Source organism: Notolabrus celidotus, chromosome 2 (assembly GCF_009762535.1).
Source record: "Notolabrus celidotus isolate fNotCel1 chromosome 2, fNotCel1.pri, whole genome shotgun sequence".
In the NCBI taxonomy this organism is placed as follows: domain Eukaryota; kingdom Metazoa; phylum Chordata; class Actinopteri; order Labriformes; family Labridae; genus Notolabrus; species Notolabrus celidotus.
The window spans coordinates 25,034,764-25,047,089 of NC_048273.1; positions in this window are offsets into that span (position 1 = coordinate 25,034,764).

Here is a 12,326-nt window from a genome sequence, read left to right on the forward strand (position 1 = left end):
TGACTCACAGGAAAAGCAGGTTTGACTGGAGTCCTTCAGTGACAGGAACCTTGAAATTGAACAGTCTAAGTGTCCTCACAGTCTGAGGACACTTCAGATAGGATTACTGAAAAAAAATCAACTCATAAAAACAGCACTGACTAATAACTGATGGATGTTTTATACAGACACACCCAGTTTTGTTTGCACTTAATGTTTATTACATGCAGCATTTTCTGTTTTATTACAAGTGTGGCACAGAAGTAACAGGTGTGTTCTGAATGTTCGCTGTCACTTCTCGTGATATAAGTTTGCCAAACATTATTTAAAATGTGATTTAACATCCTTAAACAGTGTAAAGAAAATAAAAGTAATTTAAACCCAGAATACTTTACATAAAACATGTCAAAGGTACTTAGGTAAAAATATACCTCTGGGAAATATAACATTACAAATAAACAACACTACTCCTGGACGAAAAAACAATTATCAGCAATAAATACACATACAGTGATTTTTTTTTTAAGTTCAAGGGCTCAGATTTGCTCAAATCCAAAATGATAAAGTATATTGAAGTGATAGTAAATAATATTTTTGGATAAGATAGACTTGGTTGTCTCCTTGTCAACATTTTCTGGACTCTGAATGCAGTAAGGAATAAGAAATAGAGCCAATCACTGAGCAGTTCCACAGGAATCACATGCACACATATTACGTGTACACATGCACACATACTCACACATGTAGACGTTGTAATGTATTATCCTTATGAAAGCTTGTATTGCACAGATAGCTTTGTGTTATAGAAGAGTTTGATGGACATCAGCAGAAATGAGTATTTGTGGTTCGTCCTCTTAGGGAGCCTAAAGCTCCTGCCAGTAGATAAAGGCTGGAGATCTTGGTGTATGATGTGAGTTGGGTCTGATAGAATTTGTTGTGCCTTTCTGACAACAGACTACTCATATAGTATCTGGGGACAGTACGTTTTTGACTCCATAATCTTCATCGCGATCTGCACATGGCAGGTAATCTGAGACCTCAGCTGCACTGTCGAGTTACCACACCATGCTGTTGTGTCATATCTTACAATACTTTCTGTGGGACAGCCGGTAAAAAAGTAATATGATTTTCTGCTCCTCTCCAAAGAACCTGATTCTGTGTAGAAAATACAGCTGCAGCTGGAGTTTGAAGCAGAGATGTCAGAGATGTGCCCTTAAGCTGAGTGTGTTATCAATGTGGACCCATGGATACGTGTATAAACACATGTGATAGGGCCCTTCTCGATAACCACAACCCTGTGGTCACCCAACATCTTTGTCTCTAGATTTACTAATCAAATGATTTGGTTTATGACCAAATACCTGCCTATACCTGCAAATGGATAATTAGCAAGACATACTCACTAAGATGGCCAACAATGTTAACATTTTCCTTGCATTCCTTAAAGTTGTACTATGAATTATATTACAGCTGTCATTAGGACTACAGACAGTCTACTTTTCATGCATGCTTACAATCGAGAACAACAAATCCATCATAGCATCACTTTGAATTTTGGTTCAACTTCTCATACATCCTTTGTTGTATAAAGTAATATTTTAAAATATCTGCCTTTTGCGAAAACAGCTATATACCAAACTTTTAGAGGAAGAGGTCAATCCAAAAAGTCCTGGAGATGCTACTTTCGCCATGTTGATCAGCGCTCCATTTTTTTCTATTGTATTTATTAAAATGTAGAATTTTATATTTAGTTTTGAACTCACGTCAGTACAATTACACATGCATTTCCTTGACAATCTGCTCCACGGTCTTTTGTGGATTGTAATATAATATAATATAATATAATATAATATAATATAATATAATATAATATAATATAATATAATATAATATAATATAATATAATAGTTTAAAATCACATCATAGTGCATCCAGGTGTTTTCTGCATACATGTATCAGCATAATAAAGCCTTAAATTCACAGGAATTTAAATGTAACATTTTGCAGCTTAACATTAGCGTCTTTACATTTTGATAGTGTATATGTTTTCAGGCTGATGCTAGCCCTAAGCCTAATGTGCTGAAGTGCTGCTTTACAGACCTGCTTGCTCAGCCAAAGACTCTTGCTGTCTTGTATGTTTTGTTTTTTTCTGACAAGGATCTTGTCATAAAGAAGAGATGTAGAATTTTGAAGATAGAAAGGGAAAAAAGGTTCACAGAAATGTTGTATTGGCAGTGTTTGAGTCAAGACTGATCATGTCTTACACTTGACAAGCATGACTTGGCTTAGCAAGGCTCACTAGTCAGCCAGGACTTCATTCTGACTATATTTGTAGAAGCAGCATTAATGATACAGACAAGACTGCAGACATATTAACAGTAATAACATACTGCAAACTCTAACCCTGCTGTGTAAGGTCACTCTCTCTTTCTCTGTCACCCCATAAAGCTCAGCAGCTCCTGAGGAATGTAACGTTCCTTTGCGAGTGTGTGAGATTGTGAGTTATGTGTATGAGCACATAAGACTCGGAGGACAAGATAGAGAAGCAGGGGTGAGAGTGTGAATCAGTGTTTGTTTGCTGTGTGTGATTTATGACAGCATCAACAGCTGTTTTCCATTTAGTATGAGCGTAATTGCAGACTTGGTGTGGATGAGTGGGTGCGAAAGAATTTTTATCCATATTTTGGGATATGATGGGGGACCCAGCAGCCCTCCTCGCTGGTTCTGCCATTTTAGTATCGAGTTAGTCTAGGAGCTATGAATGAGGGAGTGATTCATAACGATAATAAACTGCTCAAAGATTTTTTCTCAAGGAATAAAAGTCTCACCTTGCCATCACGTTATTCCCTGTGGCAATTGACATTCAAGAACACGCCTTTGCCTGCACATAAACTCAGGATAAAACACCTATGGCCAAAACAGCATTCCAGCGCCGCTCTTCCCTTTTTGAAAGCTACAATTTGTGTCCCAGTTTGCAACTCTGACAGCTGGTGTTAAATAATAAAGCACTGAACTTGAACTCGGACTTGAACTCTGTGTGAGCATGTTTCAAGGTCAAATGTGTTTTTAAAAAACAAACAGGAATCTTTAAACTAAGACAGAAGACAGAGGTTGTCCTCACTTTGTGCATATTTAGTCTGTTGCACAAAGAACTCCAAACTGTGCGATTATTTATGACTGAATTCAACACATTTACCGAAACGGAAATTTATGCCTTCTTTGTCCTCTGTCTGAATGAGTTGGATAATTTTAGGGTGTGTGTATGAGAGGCGTAGTCCCAGAGTTCCTACCCTTTCCCACCTACTTTCATTCCTGATACTCCAAACAGGATAAGACTTGCACATTTTAATGGGTTTTGAAGTTTAACACATCACAAGGAGTGTAACAGCTTGTATGTGCAGAAGCTGGGTTCTTTTTTTTTTGAATGCTTAGAAAATGGCTGTGCATGCAATCCAAAGATCTTCCAGTGATGATGTTTTTGGCTTTAAAATACACAGAAACAGCAAATGAGGTTGTTCAAATATGAATGATTATTTAGGCACTCCCCTGAGAAAGAGATAAAGTCATTCATGCCTTCTTTTCATTTTGAGTTAAACTTTTTTTTTGACTGGTAGAACCCCACAGACTCCATGCTAACTCCTGTCAGGTGTGGCGGCTAGCAGCTTCAAGATACAGTTTTGGGGTGCTGGTTCAGCTCAGTTGGTTGGGGAGAAGCCCCATGTACAGAGACTACAGTCCTCGTCTCATTGGTCAATTCCCAATCCTGATATGATTTAGTGTATCACCTCCCTTTCTCTCCCCACATTTCTTTATTCTTTCAAGCTATGTGGTCAAATAAAAGTAAAAAGCTCCTGTGAGGAACTTTTGATTTGTATTGACTTTGGCGCCCCCGTGTACAAAGCTGTCTTTGCCGAGTTTGTCCTGCATGTGCATAATAAGTGTTTGTTGACAAAAAAATACTGCTCTCTTTTGAAGGTCAAACATTTCCCTTATGGAGAGTCTTTGCCGTAGCCATGTGTAAAAGGTTGTATCAGCAGTATGCTGTCAATCTTGGTCTGACACCAACCCACCACCAGCTGATTCAGACATAAAAAAAAACCAACTTAACAGGAATGGTCACTTTTCATTTTAATGGTCTAGTTTGCTTTTGTAGATCATAAAAATATATCATTGTTAATTTTAGTTTGTTTCATAACCACTTAAAAACATCTCACAGGAGCTTTTAAAAAAAAGTCTGACAAAGTACCGTCAAATCCATGACCTGTGACAATTTTCACAGCTGATTGTGTGTATATTAAAAACAACATAATTAATGCATGCCAGTCGCTTTAGCTCATGTCATATTGTTAACACCCAGGAGGGAAAAGCCATGAAAAAGGAATGTAGGTTAACGTAACGGGAGGGATTTTACTCTGTATGTCAGCAGTGATGATTTTTCAGACTAAACATGGTGCATATGGCACAGTTTTAATCCTCAGTGTACCCTGGACCCAAATCATTTAAATGTAGATGATACTTTTTGTTTCATTGTAGTATTGCTATATCCTTTCTGGTAAATGAGCTTGGGTATTTTGCTGTTATTATTTCAGCATACAGTTATATACTGAAATACAGCAAACAAGGCCTAGGGCAGGGCAGGGCAGGGCATCCTGGTACATGTAGGCAGTCCTTCAGGGGGTGTGGCACTCAACTTTTCTGTCAATACAGAAAGCACTGAGGAGATCAGACTTTACTTGATTGCACTGTAAATCAAAAATTGTTGGAAATCCAGACGAATCAAAGGATCTGCATTAAGGGGTACAAAATGTAACATGTACTCAACTTGAAGCCGTTATATCACTTGAGATTTTAACATACTCAACGCCCTGCAGTCACCTGGCTCTGTCCCACAGGTGAGCTCAGAGAACCTCCTTGGCGAGCACTTGCTCCACACCCATGAACACACCTAACGTTTGCTGGAATGAAGGGAGGAGTGCTTTTTTATTATTAATCCTACTATCACGTGAAACCCCCTCTTCCAACACACACATACATTCACACTCACACTCACACACACACACATACACACACACACACACACACAGAGAGACAACAATATAACAGTTCTGCGCTGACTCAGACCTGCACAAGCATGTATAGACAGCTCATCTGTCTTCTCTCTGACAGTGAGGGAAGGAGGAGGAGCATTTTAATTGTTTTGTTTTGTTTTTTCCTTGTCTGAGGGGATGTCTCATCTTGTCAGATCTTTGGCATCTTCAGTCTTAATACAGGTGTGCGTTTGCATGTGTGCCCGTGTGATTCAAGGGAAAGTTTTCAGTCATTAATCGAAAGGATTAAATGTGATTAATGTGAGATGATAGTTACTGTTAATCAGGGAGTGGCTGTCTGCTCTATTGTTCTCAGGATTCAAAGTTATCACAGAAAGCCAAGCATGAAGAAGATATCTCCATGAATACATTTCATTGTTGATGATTTTTCTTTGGCTGAATCTTTGGAGTGGTGTGAAAATATCGAGTATGACTCCTGCAGCGAAGGAGACAAAAACACAGACATAGTTTTTGTAGTTCACACGCTTACACTAACTATCTGTCAAGCTTATTACTACAACCTTGATGGAAGAGTTCACACAGTAAAGGAAGAGCAGAGCCGGTTATGCACTTACCCATGGGCGCGGCCCCTGGGGTGTCATCTCTGCACTCAGAGCCCTCAGGACTATTGGCATGTGGATGAAACATCCATGCCTGTGCCTGTAAAAGCAGGTGGTGCAGAGAGCATGACTGAAATGTCAAAGTAATTATGTCCACAAATAAGAAAAATCAACGGTTAATTTACTTTGAAGCATAGTTGTGCTTAATGCATGTTTAAAAAGATAAAATAATGAATCAAACAAAAACTAGAAGTGACATTGAGAGCACAGATCTCAGCTACAGCCAATACTTGACTATAGTTGTACCTGCACATATAATTAGTTCCCCTGTAGTTAATGGTACATCCTTTAAATGAGTGTCATGTCAGGAGGCCAATCAGTTTCTCTTTTAGCCTTATCTTGTTGGCAGAAAATCACATGCACCAACTAACAATGATTTGGCAATCAAGGACATGAATCCGTAGGATCCGGTGAATCCCAGACTCACAGGTTTGGAGGTAAGTCAGAAGTGGGAGAAAGTAACTCATTCAACAATGTTAAATACAGACGGTATGTCACACCCCTTTGGCATCTTATTGACATGCACGTTAGCACCTGTTGTCTTCCAGGGGTGTAATAAAACAATGGCTCAATATTATTTTCACAAGGGACTCCAGCTCTAGGCGCGTATTGTTTAGTAAAACATTTTGAATCAATCCTGAGCGAGGGGAGTTCTTATCTGAAAGGTTGGTGAAATCCAAATGCAGTTTAACGAAAGATTTTTCTCTTCAAATAAACTTGAAACTTTCAGTAGATTATCGTCTTTTCTGGTCCTACATCAGATTTAATCAGGTTCTACTTTAACTTTTTATATTCATTTTTATTTGAAAGTATATTTAATTGTTTTGCACTATATTAACACTCCTAAAAAGAAAGGATAGCTGAATTCACATATGCACAAAGTATCACCCTTCCACTTATCTGCAATGAATAATTATGACTTTCCTCTGTTGCGTTGTCACATCAGCTCACCTCATCTTCTTGCATATGTTTTACCACAGGATTAGCAAGTAAAAGTACAAGCAACCTATGAGGGGGAAATTTGGCCATTTGTATTTACACATACAGCTCACAATAGACATTTTCAGGAGATAAATGCATGTGTAAGTACAGCATAGAAACGTATGTTTTTGACTTAGTGTGTTTGATTGTTACTCAGATCTGGGTTTAAAATCATCCATGGATACTCAGACGGAGATGATCTTTCACAGGGCTTTATACTGAACTGACATAAATTTCTGATTCACTTTTAACAAATAAGAAAAGAGAGAAAACACCAAATAAACACATTTCCTTACAGCATGAAAGACAGTGGGTATCGTCCGCTAAGCATCTTTGTCCAGGGGTGATTAAAAGTGACTCATCTATGTTATTTCGAAACTTATATAAGAGCTGATAAATTTTGAGCTTAACCACGTCATTTGGATTTGTTTTGTATACTCAGACACTATTTGCACAAACTTTAAATGTTCTGATACTGACTGTGGTGGAGGTTTGGGTGGAGTCCCTTGCAAAGCAACCAGATACCAAAACACACACACATACACATACACACACACACACACACACACACACACACACACACACACACACACACACACACACACACACACACACACACACACACACACACACACACACACACAGCCAGACAGTCATGCAGAGGGAAGGGTCAGGACTTTAATCCAAGCAGGTTCGACGGCTGTAAATTTTGAAGAGTAAACGGTGAATCATAGTGAAGGAGGGACAGAAGAGATGAGTTGTGTTTTCACTTGTGCAGGTGTGTGTGTGTGAGAAAGAGCGACAGACTGAGCATATAAGGGAGGATAAGAGACTCACAAGGCTCATTCATTGCCTGAGGGACTTTGCATCAAAGGTGAAAGAGGTGACTGTGCAGGAACAGTGAGAACCCAGAGGAGTGCTGTGCTCACTTTCAACATGGCAGCTTACCGCTCCATGTTCTGTTTATCTTATATCATTTTTGCAAAGGTTGCCCCTTAACAGTACATATCAGGATGTGTGTTTTTATAGGAGCTGTTAGAAAACAGACTGCAGTGCTATCAGAGCTGTAAGAGCGTAGAGCAGGCTGCTGCAGCTCACTGATCCTGTGACAGAGGTGTACCTGTGCAGCACGGCGACATGGATATGCCTCCAGGGGGGTAGGGAGACAGAGCCAGGAAGGGGAGGAGGGGTGAATGGGAGGGAGGGGCTGCAACAAAACTGTCACATGACACCTGAACAAATGTGGGTCACTGGACTCATGGAGACAAACGACACTGCTCCACCGCCTCCTTTTCAGAGGAAACTCTCACTCCGGGCCTGTCAGTGGAGCAGTCGTGTATCAGGAGTAAAGGAACTGTCTGTGATGCAGTATAACTTAATTTGAAAGTCTCAACAAACCTTAACAGTGTTGCTGTATGTTTTATATGTTGAGTCCATTAACTTCAAATCATTTTTCATCACCTGAAAGTGATGCATCTTACTGAGCTCCAATCTTTTCTTTTATTTCACTGTGTAGAGTTTATTGTCACATAAGATGTCAGACATCGTAGGAATCATGTTCAAGCACAGTTCTCAACTAGATTTATTCCTACTAGGTTACTCTGTTTCTACAACTCATGACACTGAATACGGTGTTCATCAGGGGAGTGTTTTAAGCCCTGTGCTCTTCTCTCTGTATATGCTCCCTCTGGCTAAAATAATTCCTGAATTTCATTGTAATGCTGATGATACTTTACATCACCGTCTCACCTGAGTGCATTAACTTCTCTTTTGAACTGCCTTAATGATATTAATGAGGGAGTTAATGAGTAAACACTTTCTAAGAACAACAGAGTAAAAGCCAATAACAGAACGTCAAAGACACAGAGCTACAGAAGCAGTTTCTGCAAACCTGTCCTTCATATTAGAACTAATCTAACAGACTTTGGAGTGAATTTGGATTGGGATCTTAATTTATTAGCTGTTTTAACATGGTTGCAAAGCATTATTCTCTCATTTTAGGAATATAAAAATAGATTTTTTTCAACCCAGACAGATGCTGAGGCATTAAAACATGCTTTTTTACCAGTCACTTAGATTATTGCAACTATCTCTTTACTAGCCGTAGTGACCATTTGTCATAAAAAAACTCAAAAGAGTAATCAAAATATCAATACTCACATTTTAAATAACATAATCAAAGGGTTACTGATACACTGTGGGGATGTGGTGTACGCAGGCAAAAGTAAGTCCAATGTTCATGCAAGATTTCAGCGGTTCCCAATGGTTTATTTTTGATGGCAAGCAAGCAAACAAAAAAAACAAAGAAAAATCATGGCTCCAGCTGCCTCTTTTACTCTGGAAAATAACCATAGGCCCACCCAGGTGCATGCTGACCTTCTGCCACCTACCTATCCAAATAAACTCAGGTGCCCACATGTCCTAATCACCAAACAAACAAAAGAAATACAAAATATACAAAAAATCTAAATATATTAAAAAATGACAAGCAAAAAATATGTCTCCAAAATCTAATTTAAATTAACCATAAAAGAAAAGTGTATATAAACAAACAACTAATACTACTAATCAATTCTAAACTAAATAAACAACTAAATACAGAAAAAAATAGCCCCTACACTAGCCTTCCCAAAAAGTCTTAAGAAAATTATAGTTAGCACATAATGCTGCAGCCAGGATTTTCACCAACACAAAGAAAAGAGATCACATCGCTCCTCTGCTCACACTGGCTACCTGTTTCTTTAAGAATTGATTTTAAAGCCCTTTAATCCATTTACAATGCATGTCACATTCTGCATCTTCTTATATCACTGCCTGCCTCTCTCTGTATGTCCCCACGTGAACTCATAGAGCTTCCACTCCTCTTCTTTTAGAAGTTCATCAGGTGTTGCGCAAGAATTCAGGTGAGACAGCTTTAAGTTTTTATGGCCCTAATTAGTTGAGCAGCCTCTCTCCCAGCGTCTCAGAACAGCAGACTCTCTCAGAGTTTTTTAGATATATTAAAGAGATTTATTTTTTAATTTTGCTGTTCAATGGGATTAACTTTTTTGGTTTTTGCTTTTTCTTAACCTAATTTCTGCTAGATTTTTGTTGGTCTGTTTTATCATCAACATCTTTGTGTGTTTTCTTGTTTTAGTTTTTTTTGTAAAATAACTTTGGCTGCATAATTGCATTTAAAAAATATATAATAATAATAATAATAATAATAATAATAATAATAATTATTATTATTATTATTATTATTATTATTATTATTATTATTATTACATTTTATAACTATATTTGAAGGTAATGTTGGAGTTTGTGGCTGAATGAATGCAAAATAAAAACAGACAAAGGTTTATTGATGTAAGCTGCTCTGAAGTTGTTGTTATTTTTGCCTTCTTTGCTGTGTTTTCAGTAAACAATGGTTTATATTTATTCAAATTGCAGGCACTGGATGCCATTATATCACACAAGACATCACATGCCATGATGGTTCATTGAACTAGTGATTCATTTGAACCTGAGAGGTCCCAGTGGGTCATCCATCCTATTCAAGGTCTCTGCCCATTGTCCTGCAAAACATTCATATGATTGTCTTTTCTACAAATCTTATTTCGCTTTTCTTAAAGAGTCAGTGAAGGACTGTTTAGAGACATGATAACTCTGTGCTTTAAAGATTTAAAACAAATACAGTTTGATTAATCCTTCATAGAATAACCATGTTTTTAAGAGGGAATTCTAAACTGGAGCAACAGACAACAGATGATTCAGTGCTCTGAAAATCCGGTTGCATCAGTTAGTATAAGCAACACATTTTAGAAGCTACTGTCACAGTTGTTGTACTTTTAGAGTTTAATTTGATATCAATCCACCTCTACTAAGTAATGTTGAGCAGAGTGTGTGTGTCAGTGGAAAAACATGTCCGGTGACATATAATGAGGGCAGGGAGGCGGTCAGTGTGGAAGAGCAGGTCGCACTAACACAGGACCTTCACTCCAGTGACCACTGTCTAAGTGGGGTCATTTTTTTTAGGTTACGTTGTGAACATACTTATTTTAACTCTCAGCCTAAACATCACCAATCAAACAGTTTAACTGCTCTTACACTGTGTTTTAAGAGTTAGCTCAACACTGAAGGCCACCTGAATCTAAAGACAAAAGTCACCTTACTGCCTCCTCTCCTGCACCTCAAAAACTCAACATCAACAAATGACATAAAAACGCTTCAAATGTCAGGACGTGACACTAGAAGTGACACCCTTTTTTTTATACATCGTCACACAAACCTATACGGCCCTGTGGTGGCCCAGCTGTCTGTGTCTTCAAAGATAAAGTTACTGCATGTGCTTGAAACTGTTACTGTAAAAAAAATCTGAACTTTAACTTAACAATTCGCTGCACACAAGCAAAGGGAGAGAAATGGAAAGGGGCATGCACAGCATGGACTACCCTCTTAACTGAATGACCTATACTAGTCTGAAATGAATGCTGCTTGCTGCACTTTGCTTTTAAAAATGTCAAACACATGGCATTCAAACACAACCTGCATGTTACAAACAGAATGCAATGCACTAAAATAAATGCACAAGTTAAAAAAGGAGGAAGGACAAGATACTGAATGCTCTTTGAGGGGGTGGATGAGTATTAGTGAACTTAAGATCAAGACAGGTTAACTGTATACCACTATTTCTGGACATTATGCTAAGCTAGGCTAATTTTCTTTCAGGAGTAATTGACATTTTGCATTCATAAAACAGTTGGTCAAAGACCGTACAGTTCTGGGAGGCGATTATGCGCAGCAACTGATATATTCAGCCGTGTTTAAATTGTACATTTTTCAACTATACCGTGTCCAAGATGTTCGGATATAACTGTGCATTTGTGTTTGTGTGTGTGTGTGTGTGTGTGTGTGTGTGTGTGTTGTGTGTGTGTGTGTGTGTGTGTGTGTGTGTGTGTGTGGTGGTGGTGGTGGTGGTGGGGTATTCTTTGCCTCAGCTAGCTCTGGTATGTCTTATAACGAGGGTGTGGTTGGCAGTCTGTAACAGATGACACAGAGACGCACGCAGCCTCCTCCCTGATGCTAAACCTTAATAAGTCTCTGTAGGAGGAGCAGGGTGGGGTAAAGAAGAAGGTGAGACATGAGCACAAGTTGTCACCTCCCTGTTACACCATCAGCCGCACCCTGAATACCAGCCCCATGCCATTCAGAGGCATCTGGAGTAAACTGTTTGGCTGATATCAGGTTCACACACAGAAGAAGACATGCACATACATCACACTTACATACATACGACCACGCATTCGCCTTGTCACATTCTTTTGGCTGCAGGCCTCTACGCTGCTTAGGGAAAATCTGTCACTCACTTGAATCTCAAGGTCACTCACACTCTGGGAGCAGCAGCACACACATCAACACCTCCTATGTGTGTGCGTTTATATTAATCTTCCCCTGTCTGCTTCGCTGCACCGCTGACCGTGCAGCATGTGAGTAAATATTTGTTTGTGATCTGAGCTGTCATTGTGGTGATAATGTATTTAAATATGTCAAACTCCTCCAAGGACGTGGAATATGATCGTTTGACGCCCCCGTGTGGCTGACAGGCTGCACATCATCCCAAATCCCTGACATCCTTCTATTGTCTCCTCAGACCAGCGGTAACTAATACTGCCTATTT